The sequence below is a fragment of the Leptodactylus fuscus genome, chromosome 6 (genome assembly GCF_031893055.1).
Source record: "Leptodactylus fuscus isolate aLepFus1 chromosome 6, aLepFus1.hap2, whole genome shotgun sequence".
Taxonomy (NCBI): domain Eukaryota; kingdom Metazoa; phylum Chordata; class Amphibia; order Anura; family Leptodactylidae; genus Leptodactylus; species Leptodactylus fuscus.
Window position 1 is genome coordinate 154,104,935 of NC_134270.1, and position 26,780 is coordinate 154,131,714.

A 26,780-nucleotide genomic window follows, 5' to 3' on the forward strand; every position below is an offset into this window, starting at 1 on the left:
TTTGATCGAACACCTACTCGATTGAATACTACTCGCTCATATCTAGTAAAGACTTCTGATGCTTATGTGCCCGTCCACCAGACGAATTTATAGGTCTATAGCTTGCAAAGCCTCCATTTTCTCTGAACCATTATCCCGTCTTAGCACTACTCAATCTAAGCCAATTTGCCGCAGAGAATCTGCTAGCAATTATTGTCTCCATTCTTCATTTTCAACACCTCTCCTTCAAACCGCTTCATTCATACTCCATTCATGTCCCTATGGGAGTCTGACCGGCATACTTCCCTGACACTAGAGAGATGGTTGTATTGCTGCGACATGGTCTCCAAGGGCAGTTATCAGCTATGATTAGTGAAAACCTGTATAAGGTCCTCCTTGGTGCTTATTATATGGCCATCAGACTGCATTCTATGTATCCTAACTCTTCTAATGAATGCTCCGGTGGATGTCACCGGTCCGGCGATCAATGAAACGTTTGCGGGTTTGTGGACTAATCAATTCTCTCTTTAATAGACACAATTTGGACGTAAACCATCCGTGATGCTTCTGGAGATAGATACCCAGGTAATAACGTTACAACCCATACATTTTTCCAATTTATAATCATGTCATGTAAAATACACATGGCATCCAGAGGTAAAAAAAACAATGGCTTCGAAATCTACATGCCAAAATCTGCACTGAAATTAGCCTGTGCATGTATGAGAATCCACACCAAAATCTGCAACAGTTGGTATGGATTTACTGTATTTCCATGGGTGCATAGATGTGGATTTCAGTGTAAGTTTTCCTACAGGATTTCCATATGTGGATTTTGGTGCAGATTTTCTGCATGTAACTCCTGATCGTGCGCATTTACCCTTAAGGAATATGTGACATGGTAAGTTCTAGATCTGGATAATGTCTAATGGGGGTCATCCAATCTGTAACATTGAAGGCCATCAATATTAGATCTTCGGGGTCCGATACCCGCAATTCAAGGTATTGTTTATATACTGCAAGTCGCGTTACTCACTCCATTCATAAACTGTAGTGGCGAATGTAGGTACTGCAGCACTGACGCATAGATTTCAATGGGACAGTACTGCAGTACCTACACTACAGTTTTTACAATGAGTTACAACTAACCTCCTCCCACCCCCTTCACAGTGGCCGTTACACGCAATTGAAGTCAAAAGAATATCCTTAAAGGGAATCTGTCAACACACCTAAGAATATCAACCCAGCCCTGCCGATGGATAGGTTAGGTTCACCTAAATCAAATGGTGTTTTCCCTTGTGAATCCGTGCTTCTGTTGGTGATATAGCTCACATATCACACATACTTCTTTGGAGCAATGGTGCAATGCTCTAAAGATCTCATTTGCATAGAGACAAAAACAACAATATCTCAGTAACAAAGATATCAATTCACAAGGAGAAAACGCTATTTGATCCAGGTGATCCTAACCTATCTATCTGCAGAGCAAGGTTGATATCCTGGGTTCTGGTGACCCTAACCTATCTATCTGCAGGGCTGGGGTAATATGCTGGTTCTGGTGAACCTAACCTATATATCGGCAGGGCTGGGGTGATATGCTGGTTCTGGTGATCCTAACCTATGTATCTGCAGAGCTAGGATGATATTCTGGGTTCTGGTGACCCTAACCTATCTATCTGCAGGGCTGGGTTGCAATTCTGGGTTCTGGTGATCCTAACCTATCTATCTGCAGGGCTGGGTTGATATTCCAGGTTCTGGTGAGCCTAACCTATTTATCTGTAGGACTAGGTTGATATATTGGGTTCTGGTGACCCTAACCTATCTATCTGCAGAGCTAGGTTGATATTCTGGGTTCTGGTGACCCTAACCTATCTATCTGCAGGGCTGGGGTGATATGCTGGTCCTAGTGACCCTAACCTATCTATCTGCAGGACTGGGTTGATATGCCAGGTCCTAGTGACCCTAACCTATCTATCTGCAGAGCTGGGTTGATATACTGGGTTCTGGTGACCCTAACCTATCTATCTGCAGAGCTGTGTTGACAATCTTGGTTCTGCTGACACACGCCCTTTAAATGCTTTCAATGGCCGCCCCACAATCCTGTACAGAATAGGAAACAAAATCAACTAATAATATAATATGAGTCAATATATATCGGTTTAATTAGTAAAAGGGTCACTGACTTTACCCTTAGACCAGACACAACGCTTGCGTCTGCGGACTCGAGTCTGTGTCTATGAGAAGAAGATTGATCTCTATGTCCATGGTATTTAAGTCTCATTTCTTTCAGCCTGTTGTGGTTTATGAGGGGAGATCATAATGTTCTTTTCCTCGGACTGAATAATGTAGAAGGTGCGAATAAATTATGGTAAATCCTGGCGGCATGCGGATATTTATTATCAATTGCCCCCTCCGCTATAGACCGTCTATGCTCCAAACGTGCTATGAAAAATGTAACGTTAGACTTCTTAAGGCAGGTTAGGGTAAGAAAGCCGGATGCCGTATTAGGGTTATTATCGTCTTTAACCAGTGCCATGTCTAATTTTACCTGTAGAAGACTGATCGAGAAGGAATAATATCTCTCAGGGTCCATTGGGAGCAATTAGAGAGAAAAAAAATGACCTTTAGGCCCGTGGATCTACCGAGGCTGTAAATTACACATTTCACTTACTAGAGGCGAGACACCGAGATGCTCCTGCCTGTTTATTAAGTAGGATTACAATATAGATTCACTTTAAAAGCTTCCCAATCTGTCGGGAAAAAAAAAGAACACCCCCCCACCCCCCACCAAGACCACAATTATAACAGCATCGAGGACGCCATGGACATAAAAGCAATTTGTGGCAATCTGCACATTTCTAGTAATTGTTTCCATTGCTCCATATAAACGCACGGTCGGGTGCACAAGCTGCAAATTTTCGGGACTATTATTTTAACACGGCACCGAAACCTAAATATACAAGACATGCAAAAAAGCTCCATGAAAGGCCTCTGATTACAACGCAACATGGTGTAATTATTTTGTCGCTTTCACGGGATAGATCAACCCAAAGAAGCAATCAATGGATAGCAAGGGTTAACAAATCAGTCGACTCTCGGTCTAATCACTTTACGAAGAACCAATTACGAGACTTGGCTAAAGCTCCGCGGTCATTTTTGGCCACCCGCGAGAACAATCTCAGAATGACCGCAACCTCAATGTCTTCAGAATTCTTGTCGTACAGATGTATAAGAAGAAGAATACAGAGAAGATTGGATAAACTCAAAAAGTCAAGAATGGTTAAAGTCAAAAAAAGTCAAGATTGGTTAAAGTCAAAAAATACGAAATTGGATAAAGTTGGGACGACACGATATAAAATATATATAAAAGTCATTTTTCTTTGGAATAAAGGTTTCTGCCTCGGGTGGTTACTCGAATGTCCTGTCACATCTTCCTCCTTCGGCAGGAGACTTGCAGCTTTCTTCTAAGTATTTTTTTAATAAGTTCATTTCTAGGTTCTTCTTGGTTGAAAAATGACATTTCAATGGCTCCAGGTAGTCACCGTTGTTCCTGTCACAGCTGTGTCCGCAGAGGCGGAAGATAGGCAACTTTAGCTTTCACATGTAATTTGATCAGAAATGACAACCCGAGAAAAGTGTTTTGATCCATTACCGATGCGATAGAGAAATATTTCATGATGAAAGTTAAAATGGATATAGCGTTTATACACCTACCAACCAACCAACCCAGATTGAGTGGGACAGGCCCAGATTTAGAGTTCTGTCCCACTAACTGAGGCAGCAGGAGGCATGACCAGGTATCCAGGGGTTGCAGATTGAGGTAAGGAGCCATCCGTTCCCTAATTCACCAGTGAGTGGACCCCTGTCTCTTACCCCAGCAAGATGGAAGCTGGCAGCACGATGTAGTGATGCCGCTAGTTTACACCTACTACGCCCAAGCCACTGGCAGCAGTGTCCAGGTGAAGCCCATGCATTTTATAGTGTGGAGGCCACAACAAGGGTGCATTTTTGCTTGGGGGCCACAATAAGGGGCATTATAGGGTGGGGCCACAAGCAGGACATATTACTGTGTATGGACCATAAAGGGGAAAAAGGGGACCAAAGGTCCGTTGAGGGATAACAGTGCACACTGGTAAGTTTAGGAAGATGGTAAACCAGGGTCCAATCACATACGGTTTATTGGATAGTTAAAAATACAGCATATAGCACGACGCATTTCGGGCCTTACACTGGCCCTTTCTCAAGTGCAAAAAACGAGAGCAGGTCCCGTCAGGTCAGACGCTCTGACCATAAAGGGGGCATTATACGGTGTAGGAACAATATACTATGTGGGGGCCACAAGGGCGCATGTTACTGTATAAGGCCTCATGAAGGCATGATATTGTAGTGGGGCACTGAAGGGGCATTATATAATGTCGGGGCCACCAAAGTGGCATTATACTGCGTGGAGGCACAAAAGGACGGAGTGGGATTGGGCAAAGCCAAATGGGGCATTGGCGTGTGTTGAAGGCATGGCTTATGTTAAGTAAATATTCCACGGCATGCTACACAAACCACAGATTTTACTCCTCTTTTGGTCTTCTCAAACTTGGGGGGTAAGAGATTAGAGGTAAACCCCAAATATTAGGGAATTGTCTAAACCACTGTTCTCTAACTTTTCTGACTCTGTGACCTCTGCTATCAGCAGAAATGACAACGCCACACAAAGGACTGGATACGGATGCCCTCTGTATCCACTCCATTAAGCTGTTGTCTAATTCATCTCTATGGAGAAGGATAGCTCACAGTTGTCCTACCCACAGAGATTTGGGCCCCCTTGTCAGGGTCGGACTGGCCCGCCGGGGTACCGGGGAATCCCCCGGTAGGCCCCAGCCTGGACTGACAGTGCTCATTTCGTCAATGCAGAAGCACTGGTCAGGGGCCCGATCGGGATGTCAGGGGCTGGTTCAAGCCCCTGTCCAATGCATTTGCATTGATAAACTGAGCACTGCTAGTGGCAGGGGCCTGATCGGTAAGCTCGGGGCCCCAGGCTGCCGGCAGCGCTGTAATTACTAAAGATGCCCGGCTGCCAGTTTCCCAGGGCCCCGACACTTACACAGAGGGGCCTCCTGCTGATGCTATACTTTCCCTATTAATATAGAGAGAGTATACATCGGACTCCGGAGCACACCAGGGGCAGCTGCTCTACCTGCAATCTTTAGAAGCGATCTCTCTGCAGCCCGGACTTCCTTCCCCTCCCCCTCTCAGCATTGAGTCATCGCTTACATCGGCCCGTGTGGGGACAGAGGAGTCTACTGCTGCTGCAATGATCCACAAATGTGAGTATATTTTTTCCTTTTTTTTAGTAAAATGTAATGTTTAATATGTATATGTGTACATTTGTTTAACCATTAAGTCCTATCATGGTGTCTATCATCCACCACTATCACACACATATCATTATGATAGACACCATGATAGTACTTAAGGGTTAAAGCATGTGTCTTGTATACTGTGTGAGGACTGTATGTTTGTATACAGGTATGTGTGTGTATATATATACAGCATTCTATAATAATGTGTGAGTGTATGTATATATGTGAGTATATATAGTATATATGGTATATGAATGTATATAAATGTGTATATGCTAATTATATATACTGTATATATATGTGTGTGTGTGTGTGTGTGAGTATATATGAATGTATATGTATGAGTGTGTAGTGTTGCAGTATAGGTATAATGGAAGCAGAAAGTCCTCAGAGCAAACCTCTGTGGAGTTTCTGAAAAAAGCGCTGCAGGAAAAACTTTGGCTGTGGGACGCTGTGTTAGGTCTTATCCTTGTAGTGTGATGTACAGTATATTGAGATGTTACAGAGGACCTTTCTCCTCCTGGGGCACATGTGGTTTTATATACCGCTAGAAAGCCGACAGTGCGCTGAATTCAGTGCAGCTTTCCTGTTCTGTGCCCCCAGTAAAGAGCTATCGGTGCCGGTACCGTAGCTCTTCACTGTCAGAAGGGCATTTCTGACAGTCAGTCAGGAACGTTCTTCTTACCAGCAGCGCCTATTGCACTGTACTGTGAGATCGGAAGCGTTCCTCACCGCTCAACGTCATCACTAGGCGGTAAGCAAAGCCCCCTCACACAGTACAGCGCAATAGACACTACTGTGAGGAAGGGTGTTACTGATTGACTGACATAAACGCCTTTCTAACAGTGTATTAAACCACATGTGCCCCAAATGGTGAAAGGTCCTCTTTAAGGATTAGGCGCAACTGTGAGACGCAGTGTTTTTCATTGAGCTTTTGGTCCCCAGCACCCTGTTATGCTCCTGCCTCTGTCTGTTCAGTCTCATGGCCTTATTTCTGGAAATCCTTTATCTCATTGGTTTCAGTGGTCCCATGAGGTGCAGGACTCCCAGCAAGGAGGCGCCGGCACGAGACTAAATGGACACTGGCGGCGGACAATGGAGCAATGGGGACAGGTGAAGGCGCTTTTTATTTATTTTTTTATTTTACACCTTCCATCAGGCACATGGGTTGATCCAATTCCTGGACAAATCTTTAAAGGATTTATCCATCTTTATAATGTTGATGGTCTGTCCTTAGGATAGGCCATCAGTATTCAATCTGTGATGATACAACATCCAGGACCTCTGCAGATCAGCTCTTCCAGGACATCCTGGCTACAGGTAATGGTAACATTTCTAGGAGCAGCGCTGTTCACTTTCCATACAGTATGTAGCAATAGGTTTAGGTAGTGTGTTGTTGAACATTGTATGGCAGGTGAGCTGCATGGCTCCCGAGATGGTATTACCTTTAGCTGCCCTGTCTCGGTATCGCTGGTCTGCAGGTTCCTGGTGGTGGGCCCCTAGAAACAATTCCACTGGTGGGCCCTAGACACCCCAGTCCGACCCTGCCCCTTGTTCTCATGGATAAGGTGTTGGACCATTAAACATTAGATAAATGTCAGCCAACCTTGTCTAACTGAACCTTGACTATCTAATGCATATAGGGATCTCCAGATATTCCCCGGACTACAAATGTAAGGGCATGTTGAAAGCCAACATGTTCAATCTTTTGTTCCGGAACCTTTCTGGCCGCAGCGTATTACTTTGTCCCTTACTTGGCCAAGCTGATGGAGGAATTAACTCAATACATTCTCTCCATAAATTTGTGGGAAAAGATCCATTTTGTTTATTGGAATTCTTGCTCTTTCTATGCTTAGAGTCTAGTGGGCGTGCGACATAGTGTTTGACATCTCTGTATGGACAATGACATGGGGAAGGCTGGTGGTCACTCATTAACTCCGCTCACAAGACTCTTTAAGAATAGAAAGAATAAGAATCTATCTATACATCAATCTTCTCAGCTCCTCCAGCTCTATAACATGCGGACCCCCACCAATAAAAAATATCAATTGACTTTTCCAAAGATGGGCCATGAATATAAAATACCCAGAAGGCTCCTTTAATGAAGATGATATCATTACCATTAGGATTTCGATCAGTTAATATCCTATTTGCGGACCCCAGACTGCCATAAACCATGTTGCACAGTGTACTAACATGGCAGCAGATGGGAATTTTCTTCATTGACAGTATTTTTATACAAACATTTTCCCAAATCATGCAGAAACAGAACACAAGAAGCAATAATACAGACAAATAACAAACCGTATAGGCATGTGGTATGGATACCCCCACCTCCACCGCAGAAGATGCAGTGAGACCTCTCCAAAAGACCTCCTCTTTCAGAAAACCACTCCTTTACCGAGACCACTTTTTTTGCAATAGATTTTTCGTTTTTCAGATTAACCCTTAAGAAGACCATCTCCTACCTTTAGGTTTTTGTCCCAAAGAGGCTTCATTGTATACAGATACAGTTCCTCAGAAGTAACCTTCCCCAGGAGATAGCGCCTCCTAGTCCAACCTTTCTTCAACAGTCCATTAAAGAGTCAGTAACAGCAGTCTAGGCCTCGCTGGCTAGTAGAGATGAGTGAATCAATTAAAATTTGATCTAAATTTTCATAAAGTTTTTGTCCGAGCACAAAACTATGAGGTTCATTGCTTGAGAATCAAAGGTGAAAACATTATTCTCTGGGATGAACATAGCTAGTAGAGATCCGATCCGAACAGCACGCTCCCATAGAAATGAATGGAAGCACCTGGCACGTAGACTTTGCCGGCGGCCGGCCGCTTAACCCCCCGCGTGCCGGCCGTTTCCATTCATTCGGCTGTTCCGAACAGTGTTCGCTCATCTCTAATAGCTAGGGAACACCCCTGAACCAAAAGTCGGAACACTGTGTCGTGTCACTCGGAGCGGCCCATGTGCTCTGTGATTGGGACTCAGTGGTCACCCAGAGTGCCTGGTATCACCCAGAAGGCCAACAGAGGACCAAGACAAAGCCCTGGAGACCACGAAGAGGCCCAGAAGAGGTATAAGTAGGTGACTATAAATGTTTGTTATATTTTTTACACCTCCCATTATAATCTAAGGTCTTTATAACAATTTTGCTTCCGGTTCTATCCAAATAAGTTTGGACCAAAACAATCCAGAGGGTCAACTCGTCCTAATCCAAAATGACTCAAAGCTTCAGAAGTTTGCCCATCTCTACTGGCGAGATGAGCGAACACTGTTCAGATCAGCCGATCCGAACAGCATGCTCCCATAGAAATGAATGGAAGCACCTGTGACGCTGACTTTGCCGGCGGCCGGCCGCTTCCATTCATTTCTATGGGAGCGTGCTGTGCGCGTGCTGTTCGGAACGGCTGTTCCGAACAGTGTTCGCTCATCTCTACTGGCTAGCAATACATAGATAAGACTCATCCTCAAGTCTAGCGAGGCATGGCTGGACAACCTTGGTAAATTCATCCAACAACCCCACACGACTTGACGTTTAGAGGAACATTTCCTTGTAGAGTAGATGCCCCATTCCAATCTAATAACATTATATAATTTCCATATGAGCTCGTTTCATAGGCGTGAGGGGGTGAATCCAGCGAGCTGCAAAATATTTCTATGCCTGACATAGCGTTCATCGGGGATATCAATAAAGCCCAGTGGGAAGACCTTGGGTTCAGCAGGCAACTCTACTCCAAATATTTAGCTGCGGAGAATATGACACTTCACCGGCTGACCTGTTCTAACGGCAGCCAGTAATATATTGGATAATTGCTGTTTATGGCGCTCGGTAATATTTTATGTAAAGCACATCAGAGATGCTCTCCAGCTAGCCACAATTTCTCATCCACGTCTGTGTAGTCACATTTGGCTAGAGCAAAGAAATAATGCCCGAGCTTTGTCTAAAAATACTACTTTACAGCGCGGAGGTCTGTAATCTATGACTTCCATTAACAAGGCAATTGTGAGTGTGTATCAAAGGCTGCGCCGCTCTCCTGCAGCCTATTATCAGTGTAAAGTGTTTTCTACCAAACACAAACAAAAGGCCTTATTCACTACACAACCGCCATCATTACAGACTGGAGATCCTATAAGCGGGGCCCGAAACCAGTAATTATTCTTAATTTTTCTATTATGTGATGCCTGCTGGGATGTTAATGCTGACATTTGCAAAGCGGAAGCAAATTCATTTTATACAGGTTTATAATATCTCCACAGGTGATGGGAACGTCGGCTATATACCAATACTGAAAATATTACACTCAAAACATAGAGGAACGGCGAATCTCATGAGATTCATTTCATGAATATTCCCAACCTGTTTAGTTTTGGGTCCAACTTTTTCCACCCGAACTGGAGGTGTTATTACTAGAGATGAGCGAGTAGTACTTGATCGAGTAGGTATTTGATCGAATACTATGGTATTCGAAATACTCGTACTCGATCGAGTACCACTCGCTATTCGAATGGAAAAGTTCGATGCAGAACCAGCATTGATTGGCCGAATGCTATACAGTCGGCCAATCAACGCTGGTTCTTCTCCTACCTTTAGAAGTCTTCTCCTTGCAGCGTCCCCGTGGCGTCTTCCGGCTCTGAATTCACTCTGCCAGGCATCGGGCCTGGGCAGAGCCGACTGCGCATGTCCGCTTGTAGTGCGGGCATGCGCAGTCGACTCGACCCGATGCCTGGCAGAGTGAATTCAGAGCCGGAAGATGCCGCGGGGACACTGCAAGGAGAAGACTTCTCGGAGGATCCAGCCCGACCCTCACTCGTGGACTTGGTAAGTATAATTTGATCGAACGTTGCCTACCCCTGAAACGAGCATTTTCCCCCCATAGACTATAATAGGGTTCGATATTCGATTCGAGTAGTCGAATATTGAGGGGCTACTCGAAACGAATATCGAACCTCGAACATTTTACTGTTCGCTCATCTCTAGTTATTACATATAGAGGTCTCTTCAAACCCCATTCAGGGGCTCCATCGCAACAGGGCTTAGTAGACTCCTGGGAGCTTGACGTCAATGAAGAAGCCAAAAGACAAGGGAACGGTGAGGATAACCTTTATTACATTCCCCCATCAACCCCGGGACTCCATTTGTTATACTGTGGGTTCTCAATGGAATCTCAGTATAATAGTGATACATCGGTGGTGAACCCCAAATGTCTTGAATTCAGGTCAAACCCAAAACTTTTGGAAAATTCAACTCCAATCTTGTTCATTCTGAGCCAGTTTGCTCACCTCTAACAATAAATTCAATATTTAACCCCTCGACAGGCTGCAACTCACATCACAACCACTAGAGGGACCTATATAGCGTAAACAACTCCCGACAGAATATCACAAAATCATCTTTTTTTTTCAAGCCCGTTCCATCCCGCTCCACCCATCTCAGGCAATGTTGAGATAAGAAGAAGGGTAAAGAAGGACACATTTGCACTACAAAGATGGCAATGGTCCAGATCGTGTAACATGCCTGTGACTTGCCGCAGCCGTACGCAGCGACTCACCACTCGAATCATTTGCTTTTATTGTACAATCGTAATGCAAACTGCAGGTGGTCAACTGGTGATGTGCGAGCAGCTGCTCTCCTGAGGAGAACTCGCTCATCCAAAATGTCAGGATTGAATGACAAGTGATCCTAGATAAATATCAGCGGCGGGCAGCGGCGAGGTATGAGGTTCTAGAGCACGAATCTTTGTAAGCAATCACACTCGTCACTTTCTGTTCCTGATTATGTGACATAAGAGGCCATTAGCTTATCAGGCGCCGAAACACCCAGAGATCACATCTCCAGATTGGTGTTAATAAGAGCGGTGGGAGACAGTGACACATTGCTATGTGGAGCTATCTATATACCATGGCTCCTATGGCCACCCTACATATAGCACTATCAACTATTTAACACTGAAGCCATCATTGCAGTTTCTATAACAAAAACTAACTAATGTAGCTGACAAGGTTTGTGGTCCAACCAGCCGGGGGTCTATACAAGGTTCACTTAGTGATAACTATGACATGAGGCATGAACGTTCCCCTGTGGTGTCCCATTATAAGTCCACTGAGTACATTATCGCTTCTCTACAGCAATATGGTTTTTGTGAGTTGACATTGCTACATTATATTGTTCATGCGCATAAAAAATTACCAAGTCACCTCAAGAATAGTCTCAGTTCAAAGATGGCTGACCAAGACGGTCAAGAAACACCAGAGCGTGTCACCGAAGGGACAGACAGGGATGTGGTTAGTAGTCAAGAGAAGGTCAAGGCAGGCAGTAGTATAAGAGGCTATTGGTCAGTCCGGGTGGGACAGGTTCAGATGTGACAAAGGTAAGTAAGCTAAGAAAGCTAGTACAAAGGCTAAAAAAGTTATCACCTTCATCAGGACACTAGGAACCTTATTGTTCAGATAACTTCCAAAGGGAGAAGGTGGTGATCACACTAAACCTCTAAGAGTCAGCCAGGGACCCTCTATCACTGTGTGTATTATCCTGTACTGTGACATCACTGTGTGTATTATCCCTGTACTGTGACATCACTGTGTGTATTATCCCTGTACTGTGACATCACTGTGTGTATTATCCCTGTACTGTGACATCACTGTGTGTATTATCCCTGTACTGTGACATCACTGTGTGTATTATCCCTGTACTGTGACATCACTGTGTGTATTATCCCTGTACTGTGACATCACTGTGTGTATTATCCCTGTACTGTGACATCACTGTGTGTATTATCCCTGTACTGTGACATCACTGTGTGTATTATCCCTGTACTGTGACATCACTGTGTGTATTATCCCTGTACTGTGACATCACTGTGCGTATTATCCCTGTACTGTGACATCACTGTGCGTATTATCCCTGTACTGTGACATCACTGTGCGTATTATCCCTGTACTGTGACATCACTGTGCGTATTATCCTGTACTGTGACATCACTGTGTGTATTATCCCTGTACTGTGACATCACTGTGTGTATTATCCCTGTACTGTGACATCACTGTGTGTATTATCCCTGTACTGTGACATCACTGTGTGTATTATCTCTGTACTGTGACATCACTGTGTGTATTATCCCTGTACTGTGACATCACTGTGTGTATTATCTCTGTACTGTGACATCACTGTGTGTATTATCCCTGTACCGTGTCATCACTGTGTGTATTATCCCTGTACCGTGACATCACTGTGTGTATTATCCCTGTACCGTGACATCACTGTGTGTATTATCCCTGTACCGTGACATCACTGTGTGTATTATCTCTGTACTGTGACATCACTGTGTGTATTATCCCTGTACTGTGACATCACTGTGTGTATTATCCCTGTACTGTGTCATCACTGTGTGTATTATCTCTCTACTGTGACATCACTGTGTGTATTATCCCTGTACTGTGACATCACTGTGTGTATTATCTCTGTACTGTGACATCACTGTGTGTATTATCCCTGTACTGTGACATCACTGTGTGTATTATCTCTGTACTGTGACATCACTGTGTGTATTATCCCTGTACTGTGACATCACTGTGTGTATTATCCCTGTACTGTGACATCACATCACTGTGTGTATTATCTCTGTACTGTGACATCACTGTGTGTATTATCCTGTACTGTGACATCACTGTGTGTATTATCTCTGTACTGTGACATCACTGTGTGTATTATCTCTGTACTGTGACATCACTGTGTGTATTATCCCTGTACTGTGACATCACTGTGTGTATTATCTCTGTACTGTGACATCATCACTGTGTGTATTATCCCTGTACTGTGACATCACTGTGTATTATCCCTGTACTGTGACATCACTGTGTGTATTATCCCTGTACTGTGACATCACTGTGTGTATTATCCCTGTACTGTGACATCACTGTGTGTATTATCCCTGTACTGTGACATCACTGTGTGTATTATCTCTGTACTGTGACATCACTGTGTGTATTACCCCTGTACTGTGACATCACTGTGTGTATTATCCCTGTACTGTGACATCACTGTGTGTATTATCTCTGTACTGTGACATCACTGTGTGTATTATCCCTGTACTGTGACATCACTGTGTGTATTATCCCTGTACTGTGACATCACTATGTGTATTATTCCTGTACTGTGACATCACTGTGTGTATTATCCCTGTACTGTGACATCACTGTGTGTATTATCCCTGTACTGTGACATCACTGTGTGTATTATCTCTGTACTGTGACATCACTGTGTGTATTATCCCTGTACTGTGACATCACTGTGTGTATTATCTCTGTACTGTGACATCACTGTGTGTATTATCCCTGTACTGTGACATCACTGTGTGTATTATCCCTGTACTGTGACATCACTGTGTGTATTATCTCTGTACTGTGACATCACTGTGTGTATTATCCCTGTACTGTGACATCACTGTGTGTATTATCCCTGTACTGTGACATCACTGTGTGTATTATCCCTGTATTGTGACATCACTGTGTGTATTATCCCTGTACTGTGACATCACTGTGTGTATTATCCCTGTACTGTGACATCACTGTGTGTATTATCTCATCAGTCCTTGCCCTAATAGTCTACATGCCAAACTATAACTGGATAATAAGTAATAACTGGAGGAAGCCCACAAAGACAGAAAGACAATACAAACTCCTTGCAGACGTTGCCCTTGGTAAAATATGATGTGGAGCCCCTTACAAGTCCACAGTGCTAACCACTGAGCCACCATGTTGCCTCCAGGGTACACATACCATCTCCTAAGGACTGCATGCTTCTAGAGCCATGCTGCTTAAGCCGTAGTTGTCCTTGATACTACTGGAAGGTCTAGAACAGTCTTGAAAGGAGCTCTGGAGGCAGCAATGTATCTGGCTTTACGTAACAAGTTGCCCATAGAGACTGTGGTGTGTTATTCTTATATAAATTAGCATAAGAAACAGCATAATATTTCACAGCACATTAATATTTTATAGCCCACACTGACGTAGCGGCAGAGCCGATGTTGTATGTTAGTCGTCTGAACCGATTCAGATGAGGATTCCTCTCGAGGTTCCTCCGTCAAGCTCATGTCTGCTTTGCGAGCGCACCCAGAACCAGTACGCTGCCCTCCTAAACTGGAAATCAATGCCACGTGATTTACATGAGGACGAAAACCTCCTGACGTGATGAAATGCCCATCTTAAGAATTCCTCTAAGGAAGGACACTTCATCGGTGAACATTTCAAGTGGGAAATCATCCTATAAACCAACAACTTAGCAGATATTCTAGTATGAAAATGGCAATATAAGGTAAATTCGCAAGGGCTCCCGACAAGGCTGAGAAGAAAGGAATTGTAGAGTATGTAGAATTCAATCAATGAGAAATACTAGCATACGAAATAGACGGCGCTCCTTGAGTTTAGTTACACAGTCTTTCCGAAATTGACTTTTCTAGCCAACCATTGAATTTGATGTTTACACCATGGCTGTGATCCGATAGAGCATGGTAGTGGTTGTTCTGTAGAGAGTAAATTACTTCTGAACCTAAGGGTCATTGGATGACTACGACTATGGGGACGCGCAGGCTGTAAACCGCTAATCGAATTGCTGACCGTATCAATTTTTTTCAAATCTTGAAGCTTTTCGCCTACGATACATACTGTACATTCTAGAATTCCAAAGGGAGTCTCCAGAACCCAACATATCAATACAGCAGATAGATAGGTTAAGTTTACCTGAATTGAACTTTACCCTGTAAATACAAATAAGGTCTTTCGAGAAACGAGGGTGTTGCCATTGCTCCAAAGAGGTAAGCGGTAATACCTTGTTGCTTCACCTAGTTCATTTGCATATTGACAAAAAATAGTGATAGCTCAATCATTTAGACAACGATACATAAGAGGAAAATATCATGTAACTCAGGTGACTATAACCTATCCCTATCCCTTTAAAGGGGCTTTCGAGACTGGTAGGAGTCCAACCACCAGCACCCCTACTCTGGCCTCATCCTTGAAAACTAAGCATAGCACCGTACGTAGTGTAGTGGCTGTGCTTAGTATTGCAGCTCATTCCCATTCACTTAAATGGGGCAGAGCTGCCAAAAAGCCATGTGACCCAAGAATGTGACATCACATGTCAAAGAGACGTCTGTAGCTCTTGTTCCAGTGTTGTGGCCGTTTAATCAGCTGATCAGTAGAGGCGTCAGGAGCTGGACCCCCACCAATGCAGTCTGTACATTTGCTGGATTTTCCAGTTCAAACCTAGTCAGGAGACAGGACTCCTTGTATTATAGCAATCTACGACTTTGGGAGTTCCTGCCTCTTCATGGATCTATTGTCTTCAGTATGTCCCAGCCGCGGTCAGGCTGTATAATCAGCATCAGGCTAAGCGAAGATCACTCCGCACAGAGAACTAAATGATCCTGAGTCTTTCTTCTTCTTCCTAGTTGCTATGATTCCTAGTATCTTTTCTATCTGCTATTCTGAGCTTGTATGTGTGCTTTCTTGTAATATATTACTGTATTATCCATACTGCTGTAACACACTGAATTTCCCCATGGTGGGACTAGTAAAGGATTATCTTATCTTATCTTATCAAGTGGACAGGGACTCCCATCATCGTAGATCACTATAATGCAAGGAGTCTCCTGACTTGTTTCAACTAGAAAATCTGGCTGATATATAGAATGGATTTTCTGGTCTATATTACCCCATGTGAATGGGGCCTAAAGAGAACTTGCCACATTGAACATACAGTTCGATCTCTAGGCCACATGTTATAGAGCAACAAGAGCTGAGAAGATTGATACAATATATTGTATTCATTCTAAGTTTAGGAGTCCAGTGGGCAGTCCTACTCAGTGACCGTTATATCTGTATACATAATCACACAGATTGGGACCGCCCACTAGACTCCTAAATCCAGGATGAGCAGAGAATTAGATCCATAAATGACATGTTATACCGAATCTTTTCCTCCAAAAAGATATATCAATCTGCTCAGCTCCGTCTGCAGACTGAACAGCATGTGCAACATGGCGGTTTCCCTTTAAGTGTATAATACTAGTATATGGCAATAACAGATTGTAAGGCCGGATCCACAATTGCTATTTTACTGCAATTTTCTGTAATACTTGGAAAGTTCCTAAGTGTTGTCTGGAGTTTTCCTTAATATCAGTGTCCTATGTGCACATCAATTATTTACATCTTCCACCGAACTGCCCATAATGGGATTAGATGAATATTCATGTGCAGGCCCTGGCGCACAATGTGCAGAAGGAGCGAAATACGTGGAAGAAGAGGCAGAGTCTGCGCCATTCAGATACACGAGAACGGCCCCAGAAATCACGTTTCTAATTATCATTTCACAAATGACTTTTCTAAATGTCAGCGAGTAATTTGCATGGTCACACTATCTCCGTCCGCACAGCTGCAAAGTGTGAATTGGAAGGAGCCTGGACACTAATGAAACCTACGCGGTGCGAGAGGGATAGGACACTGAGGAACCATACTCAATACCGGCGCACAAGGGAGCCTGGACCATTGTTATTGGTGCCTGTTCACATAACAGTCCAGCCTTATACCTAATCAACACTGGTAAAAAAGGCAGGCTTCCAAGTGTGAACAGGGACGTGTGCCAGATTGTGTTTACACTAGGTATTGCACGAAGATGTCCTCGCCTGGATCTGACTAATAGAATTCCATTGTTTTCCAAGGTGATGGTTGCACGGGTACGGAAGGAGTATGTATACCAAGTAGCGGCACCTTACTGGCAATGGTCATGGTGTCAGACATGTCAGAGAATCCTAAATCCCTGTAAGGCTCTGTTCACATCTGTGCTGGCTAATTTGTTCCAAACAATAAAACAGATCCGTCTAATGATGGATAACAATGGACCCCGAGGGACCCCTAGGCTTTCCGTCACCCGGCTCTTTTCACTGTCCTTACCCCAAATCCATAAAAGTGGCTTGTTGCTGCCCCACCCTACAACGGACATCCAAGGCACATAACCCAATTGCCCCAAATAGTTACACCCCTGCCCATAATGGGGTAAGTCGGTATACGTTATTTTCTCCCAAATAGTATCAAGCTTGGAGGACTTTTAAATCCGCAGTTCCGGATGGACTCTGCCGAGATGGACTTCTTGAACGTAACCTAATAAAGTTACAAAGCAGGTGTCGCCCTCCATGTCCCAAATATCAGTAACGTAGTGGGTGTTACGATTCCTCGTGAATGACTCCCAAACTCGCAGCCGGTGAGAGGCCACACAAGAAGACATGTGCTTTATGTCAAACATCATTTGACAGACATGACATGATCGTTTTATAAATGAGATGTGAAAAAAGACACGCAATCCCTCACCAACATAGGGGGCGCTACTTTATTACTGTAGAGACTGCTTAAAGGGGTGATAATATGTTTTAGATGGCGGTGATTCAGAAATCATTTATATATAATCTATTTATGTCATCTACTTTGTATGTGTGCTGGAATTGCGCAACCTAAAGAACATACACAGGATACATTGATAGATAGATAGATAGATAGATAGATAGATAATAGATAGATAGGAGATAGATAGATAGATAGATAGATAGATAGATAGGCGATAGATAGATAGATAGATAATAGATAGATAGGAGATAGATAGATAGATTATAGATAGATAATAGATAGATAGATAATAGATAGATAGATGATAGATAGATAGATGATAGATAGGAGATAGATAGATAGATGATAGATAGATAGATAGATAGGAGATAGATAGATAGATAGATGATAGATAGATAATAGATAGATAGATAGATAATAGATAGATAGGAGATAGATAATAGATAGATAGATAATAGATAGATAGGAGATAGATAGATAATAGATAGGAGATAGATAGATAGGAGATAGATAGATAGATAGATAGATAGATAGGAGATAGATAGATAGATTTTTAGATAATAGATAGATAGATAGGAGATAGATAGATAGATAGATAGATAGATAGATAGATAGGAGATAGATAATAGATAGATAGGAGATAGATAATAGATAGATAGATAATAGATAGATAGGAGATAGATAGATAATAGATAGGAGATAGATAGATAGATAGATAGATAGATAGATAGATAGATAGGAGATAGATAGATAGATAGATAGATAGGAGATAGATAGATAGATTTTTAGATAATAGATAGATAGATAGGAGATAGATAGATAGATAGATAGATAGATAGATAGATAGATAGATAGATAGATAGGAGATAGATGATAGATAGATGATAGATAGATAGATAGATAGATAGATAGATAGATAATAGATAGATAGATAGATAGAAGATAGATAGATAATAGATAGATAGGAGATAGATAGATAGATAGATAGATAGATAGATAGATAGATTTTTAGATAATAGATAGATAGATAAAAATACATATATACATGTCTGTGTTCTACTTTCTAAGTGTAGCAGATTTGCATAAGAACATAAAGAACAAATACTTTATAGATAGACAGGTATAGATAGAGACATATATATATAGTATAAATATGTGTCTGTTCTAATTTCTAGGTGCAGCGGATTTGCACAACATAAAGAACACACACTATATATAGAAAGATGCATATCGATAGATCTAGATACATAGACAGATAGTGATAGATCTAGATAAATAGATACATACATGTAGATAGATAGCTATACATCAAAAGCTCTAGATAGATAGATATATATGTACATATTGATAGCTCTATAGATACATACATACTGTATATACATATCAATAGATCTAGATAGATAGATACATGTTTATATGTAGATAGATAGATAGACAGATATGAATAGATCTAGATAGATACATACATATCATATGTAGATAGATATAGATAGATAGATAGATAGATAGATAGATGATAGATAGGAGATAGATAGATAGATAGATAGATAGATAGATAGATAGATAGATAGGGAGATAGATAGATAGATAGATAGATAGATAGATAGATGATAGATATGTTCTGTATATCGTCATTTGCTGCCCAGTCACATCTATCTGGAATAGTTTCTACCCTCGGGGCTCGGTAGCGCCATGAGAGCCAGCCCAAGGCAGATTAACATTTGGCCCACCCTGTCTGCTGTGAAACACAATCCAATAATTAGAATTTGTCTCCTCACAAAAGTCATCCCAGCGTCTGGAGCCTTCCTTCTCCCCATTCCTGGAGACGCCGGCTCTTACTTTCCTCAGGATTTCTCCTCCTGCCTATAAGATGTCCATTCTGCTCAGTAACTACTGCTATGAGCATCATCCATGGTGGAGGGTGAGCCCCATAAGCTGTGTGTGCAGCTCTCGCTCGGCCTGTACACCTGCCGCTCATGTCACAGCCCAGCACAAGAGAACACACATTCATAAGCAGACATAGACTCATTACACGCCGCTCGGGAGAGGGGGGGTACTCATTACCAAGCCGCCAATATACCACCGCAAAGTATACGTCCTCCGCTACCTTGTAGGAATTCATAAAGACACGGATACCTCTGTAGCCACTGTCAACTCCCCGATGATGCAGCATTGCTATCGGCACGGGTAGCCTTACATAATAAATACCGTACACACCATTCATTTCATATGGAGGAAGTGATCGCCTTAACCCAAAACGCTCCTGACTGGCAAGTGACAGGGCTAAACGTCACTAGTCTATGAGTAGCGGCTATTATATCGATAACACGTTTGTGCGGGGAGGGGGGCTGCTGCACATGGAAGAGGAACTTAGGACGTGACAGATACAGAATGGGTTAACGGTGAGGATGCCGAGCGACGGGCAGAATGACTGATTGGTTTGGCGGTCGCTTTTGTTTTATGCAGTTTTGTCCTCCGTAGGCACACAGAGTAACGAAATTCCCATCTATTATTGATCTATAGGGAGAGACGAGAACACAAAAGCGGAGTAGAAAGGTGGACTTGGTTTACCTTACGAAATACGAGCCCAGAGCTCAGCGCATGTTTCCGTCCCCGGGTGGTAAGTGCTTTGACTTGTTCCTTAGGATTTCCTCCCTCTAATAATAAGAGGTGTTTGTGACGAAGCCGGGGGATAGTCCGTGTCTTCCCTTTCTTTCTCTTCCATGCTTCATTCTTCTGCCCCTGGTGTCATGTTACAGACGTAGCCTCCTAAATGCAGCAGCGGCGGTGGCGGCGGCAGCGGTGGCACATTTGGGGGTAATGCAGAGGGTTGAGAGGAGACAATGAGACAGAGTTGCGTCTTCCTTCAGGATTATCCAGTAACACAGAGGCAGTGCCGAGAAGAAGAGACATGAAGAAGAAGAAGAAAAAAAAAGAAGAAGAAGAAGGGAGGATGCGATGGAGAGAGGAGGACAGAGGGCTGTGGAAAAAAAGGGAGCTATGGAGAAGGAGGGATTACGTGGAAGAAGGGATTGCAAAAGGAGGGGTAAGGGGCTACTTAGACAGAGAGGCTGTGGGGTCACTGAAAGAAATGGAGTTGATGGAAAGACAAACCATTGGCTGGAAAAAAAATGACGTAAGACGAAAATAAGGCATAAAACGCAGCGCTACAGGTACAAAGTGACTCAATACAGGCTGGAGAGGGGGGGGGGGGAGGCTCCACCTTTATTACAGACCTGCATGAATAGCAATCACCTAAAAGAACGCGACGCAAAAGAGAACCGGCGTATTCACACCAGACGGATTCATTCATTTGTAGAAATCCAAGGAGGTGCGGAAGAGATCCTCAGTCACAGGAATGTCTTCAGGGTGAATGGAATCGTAGTAAAGGTAGAGTCACATTAGGCGCAAAATCGGAAGAGAGAAAAGTTCTGCACGGAGGAAACCAGGGGTTCTGGGGGTTTCTGCGTATAAACACTTTTTAAGTGGATGAGGTCGCCGTGTTCAGGGTCCCCAAGAGGGTCCAAAGGGCAGAAACCCAAATGCAAAGGGCAGAAACCCGAACGCAAAGGGCAGATACCCGAACGCAAAGGGCAGATACCTGAACACAAAGGGCAGATACCTAAACACAAAGGGCAGATACCCGAACGCAAAGGGCAGATACCCGAACGTAAAGGGCAGATACCTGAACACAAAGGGCAGATACCTAAACACAAAGGGCAGATACCCGAACGCAAAGGGCAGATACCCGAACGTAAAGGGCAGATACCTGAACACAAAGGGCAGATACCTAAACACAAAGGGCAGATACCCGAACGCAAAGGGCAGATACCCGAACGTAAAGGGCGGAAACCCAAATGGTAGTGTGAATGTAGTATAAGGGGTTATTCACACATCACATGTCCGTTTTAAAAACAGCAGGTAAATCTACTAAGGCTCAGGCCCACATTGCGGAAACGCAGCTTTTATTTGTTGAAGATTTTGCTGCATTTTTTTTTTAGCCAATCTTAGTAGTGACTACAGAAGGAAGGATTATGTTGGAAGTTCTTATACTTCTCCCTTTTTCTCAACCCACTCCTGGATTTGGCAGAAAAAAAAAACCGCAACAACCAAAAATAAGCAGCTTTTCAGCAACGTGCGGCCCCGGTTTAGGCTAAGCAGAAACGCTACGGTGAAAAAAAAACGCTGTGTTTTACATCACGTGCAAAGTGAATGGGGTTCAGACTAGTCCACACATAGCAGAAGAAAAACTGAATAAATGCACGGCCGCAAACTAGCGCAGCGCATACGATCCGGGCTCCCATTGAAATGAATGGGAGCGTGTACGGCATGCAAAGGGTCACGCGGCGTACACGTGCCACATCACGCGGCACGTTACACCGTGTGAACGAGCCCTTAGACTAGACTAAGGCTTCATGGACATGTTTGTCACAGCTAGTACACTGACCCGTTATATTATAATGACCCCATACGCACACCAGTCTATTATAACGGTCCATGAGTGTGGGACACACTTCAGGACAGGTCCTTAGCTGACCATTTTGCAGTCTGGGCTCACTGAATCAAGTTAATGTGTCAGTGTTGGCACAAGCGGCAAACAGACGTCATCCATATACCATCCAGGCAATTGCCATGAAGGGAGCCATGAAACTGTGGGGGCAACCTAACGTAAGGGGGGTAAATGACACTGTGTGGGCAACCTGGCTGGAAACATGTAACTGTGAGGGCCGTGGTGGTGGTGGTGGGGGGGGGGGGTAAGACACTGTGTGGGCAACCTGGAGGAGGAAATGACACTGTGGGAGCAATTGGGGAAGCATGAAATTGTGGGGATAACTTGGGGGGCATGAGACTGTGAGGATAACCTGGGGGAAGGACATGACACTGTGTGGGCAACCTGAGGGGAATAATTAGACTATGGGGGCAACCTGGGGGGGATGACACTGTGGGGCAACCTGGAAAGCAAGACACTTCGGGGGCAACCTGGGGGGATATGGGACATGAAACTGTGGGGACATCCATGAGTGGACATGAAACAGTGAGGGAAACTTGGAGGGGGACATGAAAATGTGGGGGCAACCTGAAGGTGACATTACAAGTGGAATTACATTGTATGGGCCCACTTGGGAGCCATTATACTGTGTGAGAGCCACTTTTAGGTGTTATAGTATGTGGGGGTCATTGAGGGAGCATTATAATTTGTGCAGGCTAGATATTAAGTGTTAGTGATGGGGGGCCCGCTTATGAAACTGTTGCACAGAAACGATGGAGAGGCGCACTAGTGAGAATCCAGCATCAGCGAGACCTTTGGGAGCCCCTCAGGGACCAGAGCCCGGTAGTGACTGTTACCTCTGCACCCCCTATAGCGATGCCCCTGGTGCTAAAAAAATAAAGAAGACAACGTCCATTTTTTTATGGACGCAAAAAAAAACCATATGATGATATTTCTACAATTTCATGTAAATGATTAAAGTCTTCATCCGCTCTTGACTTGTAATATTAATATTATTACTAATATTTCCACCATGCAGGAAGCTGAGATCCTGCGAGTACTTAGCATGGACACTGCGGAGTCTCTCTAGCGTGCCTGCAGACGTGGCGGACTGAACATTACAGTCTCCGGTGGTTTTCTTTCCTGACATACAAAATAAAAAAGAAATCAATTTCTGACCTTAAACCTGCAGATTCAGTATTTTGTCAGTGGATGAAAAAGCCTCAGTAACCTCAGAGCTTCCAGGGAAGAGACAGCTGCAGCAGTGGGTAATGTCAGGGCCCCACAAACCGCACCCTGAATCTCAGCTCCTTGAAATCCTCTTATAATGGGGATCACCCCTAAGTTTATAGATTTGCAGCAGTATTATAGAAGACCTTTTTATTTCCTTTTCTGACAGCTGCTGTTCCTCTGTTATTCCTCCCAAGGGGGAGTAGCTGATACTGGCAGCACTGATTGGACAGTATAAGTGAGTACAGGGAAACGCCCCCTACTGGTGATACCCAGCTGTTCATCTGCTCATACATTTTTAGGAGGAGTAACAGAGGGACAGCACAATGAAGCGTTCTAAGAAAAGATGCCCCAGAATTTGTATTTGATGAAGAATACATATATTTGCTAAGACAGAAAAGTTACCCATTTCCACTTTGACTCTGCCCATTCCCATCCGTTTCTCTTTGTGCGACCCCTCACGTATATACAGTATATTGCCCCTAGAGTCACATTTAAATTATATGCCCCCCACATTATAATGTGCCCCTCCACTTGCCCCAAAACATAAATTCCTCCTCCAGCTGCCCTCACAACATAATGTCCCCCTGCAGCTGTCCTCACAATATAATGCTCCCCGCAGCTGCCCTCACAACATAATGTCCCCCTGCAGCTGTCCTCACAATATAATGCTCCCCGCAGCTGCCCTCACAACATAATGTCCCTCTGCATCTGCCCTCACAACATAATGTTCCCCTGCATCTGCCCTCACAATATAATGTCCCCCTGCAGCTGCCCTCACAATATAATGCCCCCGGCAGCTGCCCTCACAACATAATGTCCCCCTGCATCTGCCCTCACAACATAATGTCCCCCTGCATCTGCCCTCACAACATAATGTCCCCCTGCATCTGCCCTCACAACATAATGTCCCCCCTGCATCTGCCCTCACAACATAATGTCCCCCTGCATCTGCCCTCACAACATAATGTCCCCCTGCATCTGCCCTCACAACATAATGTCCCCCTGCATCTGCCCTCACAACATAATGTCCTCCTGCATCTGCCCTCACAACATAATTCCCCCCTGCAGCTGCCCCTACATTGTGATATCCCCCTCCAGTTGCGCCCATAGTTTCACATCTGTTCGGGAAGAGCTGAACACATTGATAGTTATATAGAACAAAACTGAATAAAACTTGTCTAGGCTTAGAAGTCCAATGGGCGGTCCTAATTATTTCTGCATGCAGAGTAACACAGAGATAACTGACAGTCATTGAGTAGCTCCGCCCACTGGACTCCTAAGCTTTGAAAAGCAATTTTAATGAATAAACTACAAGTTATACTGAATTTTGTCCCACAAAACTACTGTATACACCAATCTATACCATGCTGCCTACGGACTAGACTGTACTTTCATGGGACAAGTTCACTTTGGGCCACATGACAAAAAGTTGTACAGTCATGTGACTAAAATTTCAATGTCTGTGGTGCCGCATTGCGTGTTGGATTTTGGTCACAGGTCGCCTCTTACTTTTTAATCATAGACTTCAGTGGAAGTTGCTCGCGAGGCCTAGTCATATGTGACACGTCGCGCAGCGCAACAGTAAACCGCAAACGCCTACAATGTACAATGTACACACCAAACAAAGCTTTAGTCTCCATCTTATCTGTGTAGTTACCGGGAATTAGGAAGGGAGTTATAAGGGAATATTGATGTAAATAGGCCATATAGGTGATTAGGGGATAAGCGAGGATTGGGAGAGCGGAGAGACGGAAGGATCCTTATAGGTGAGCTCTTACCGCCAGATATATATAAATAGCGCTATAGTGCCGAATGTTCCCAAATCATCTCTATTATCAATTCCGTCTACAAGAAGAGCCGTCTTTGTCGCCCAGAGCAACCAAGCAGAGGTCAGCTTTTATTTCTTAGGGGACGTTCACACCAATCATGTTTCTATCCCATGTTCGCATCCGTCGGAGAATATTAATAATGGACGCAAACAAATCAGCAAAAATCCCTTAAAAATCCAATTTAGTTCAATGGGATTTGTAATGTTTGTGTCCATTTTTGCCAAATCTGCCCTAGGTCCATTATTTTGTCAGACCAAATATCTCGGGGTGTGGGACATTTATAATAACAGACTCATGGCAGACGTTAGGTCTTTTGTTATTCTGTTTCCTATCTATGGGTGACGCATGATGGCGGACACCATTTGTTATTTGTGCCCATTTTATTCTGAAGAAACGTCAGTCGGAGTCAGGTTTTTCTGGCACTACATTGCGTCCCGGCATTCTTCAGCGCTGTGACATGAGTGTAGCGCCGCCTAGAGGTGGCGGTGTAAGAGCGGCCAGGACAGGAGCGTGACACATTTCAAAACATTACAAAAACACAAAAAGTAGCTGTTATTGCAATTGCCTCATGGAAGGTGTGCCCTTGAGTAAGGCCCGCTTTACATTTGCGTTTGGGCCATTTTGTTTCCCTCGCCGCATGAAAAATGCGGAGAGAAAAGTGCTGCAAGCAGTACTTTTCTCTCTGACTTTTTTGTGTGAAACCGAACGGAAACCACACGAACCCCATTAGAGTCTATGAGATCCACCGCTTTTTTATGCGGATTAGATTTCTGTTTGTGGAGTCCCCTTTGGAAACCCATGCGCATATGTGAACTGGGCCTAAGACAGTGGCGTAACTACCGCCATAGCAGCAGAGGCGGCTGCCACAGGCCCGGGACATTAGGGGTCTGGTGACAGCCGCTACCGCTGCTATCATTATACTCGGGGGTCTTTTCAGACTCCCGAGTATAATGATTGGTGGACCGGGAGAGGTAAGAAACATAAAAAACACTGTTACTTACCTCTCCACGATCCTGCCAGGCCTCCTTCCTTGTTGTCTGACGTCTCTGACGTCACATGAACCCGGCCTGTGTCCCGGGTCATGTGACGTCCAGCGTCATTGCAGAAGGACGGCAGCGGAGGCCGACAGCGTAGGAGCCGGGGGACAGGTAAGAAACAGTAGTTTTTATGTTTTTATTCCCCTGGGTCTCCGATTATTATACTCTGGGGTCTGAAAAGACCCCAGAGTATAATAATTGTTTATGTGTGTCCACAGTGGGACATAATACTGTGTGCAGGGGCCACTATGGGGGATAATACTGTGTGCAGGGGCCACTATTGGGGTACAATACTGTGTGCAGGGGCCACTATGGGGGATAATACTGTGTGCAGGGACCACTAGGGGGGATAATACTGTGTTCAGGGACCACTAGGGGGGATAATACTGTGTGCAGGGCCCACTATGGAACATAATACTGTGTGCAGGGGCCGTTATGGGGGATAATACTGCATGCAAGGGCCACTATGGGGCA

General features: G+C 44.0%; 1 protein-coding gene across 3 annotated transcripts in view; it reads right to left on the minus strand.

Moving 5' to 3' along the window:
• The window catches only part of GRIK4 (glutamate ionotropic receptor kainate type subunit 4), a 187,719-nt gene extending 166,962 nt beyond the window's left edge, over window positions 1-20,757 (minus strand). For all 3 annotated transcript variants that reach the window (XM_075277614.1, XM_075277615.1, XM_075277616.1), the window contains exon 1: window positions 20,290-20,757. The gene's annotated coding sequence lies outside the window, so the exon portion shown is untranslated. The remainder of the gene's footprint in view (window positions 1-20,289) is intronic.
• Window positions 20,758-26,780: the final 6,023 nt, after the last annotated feature.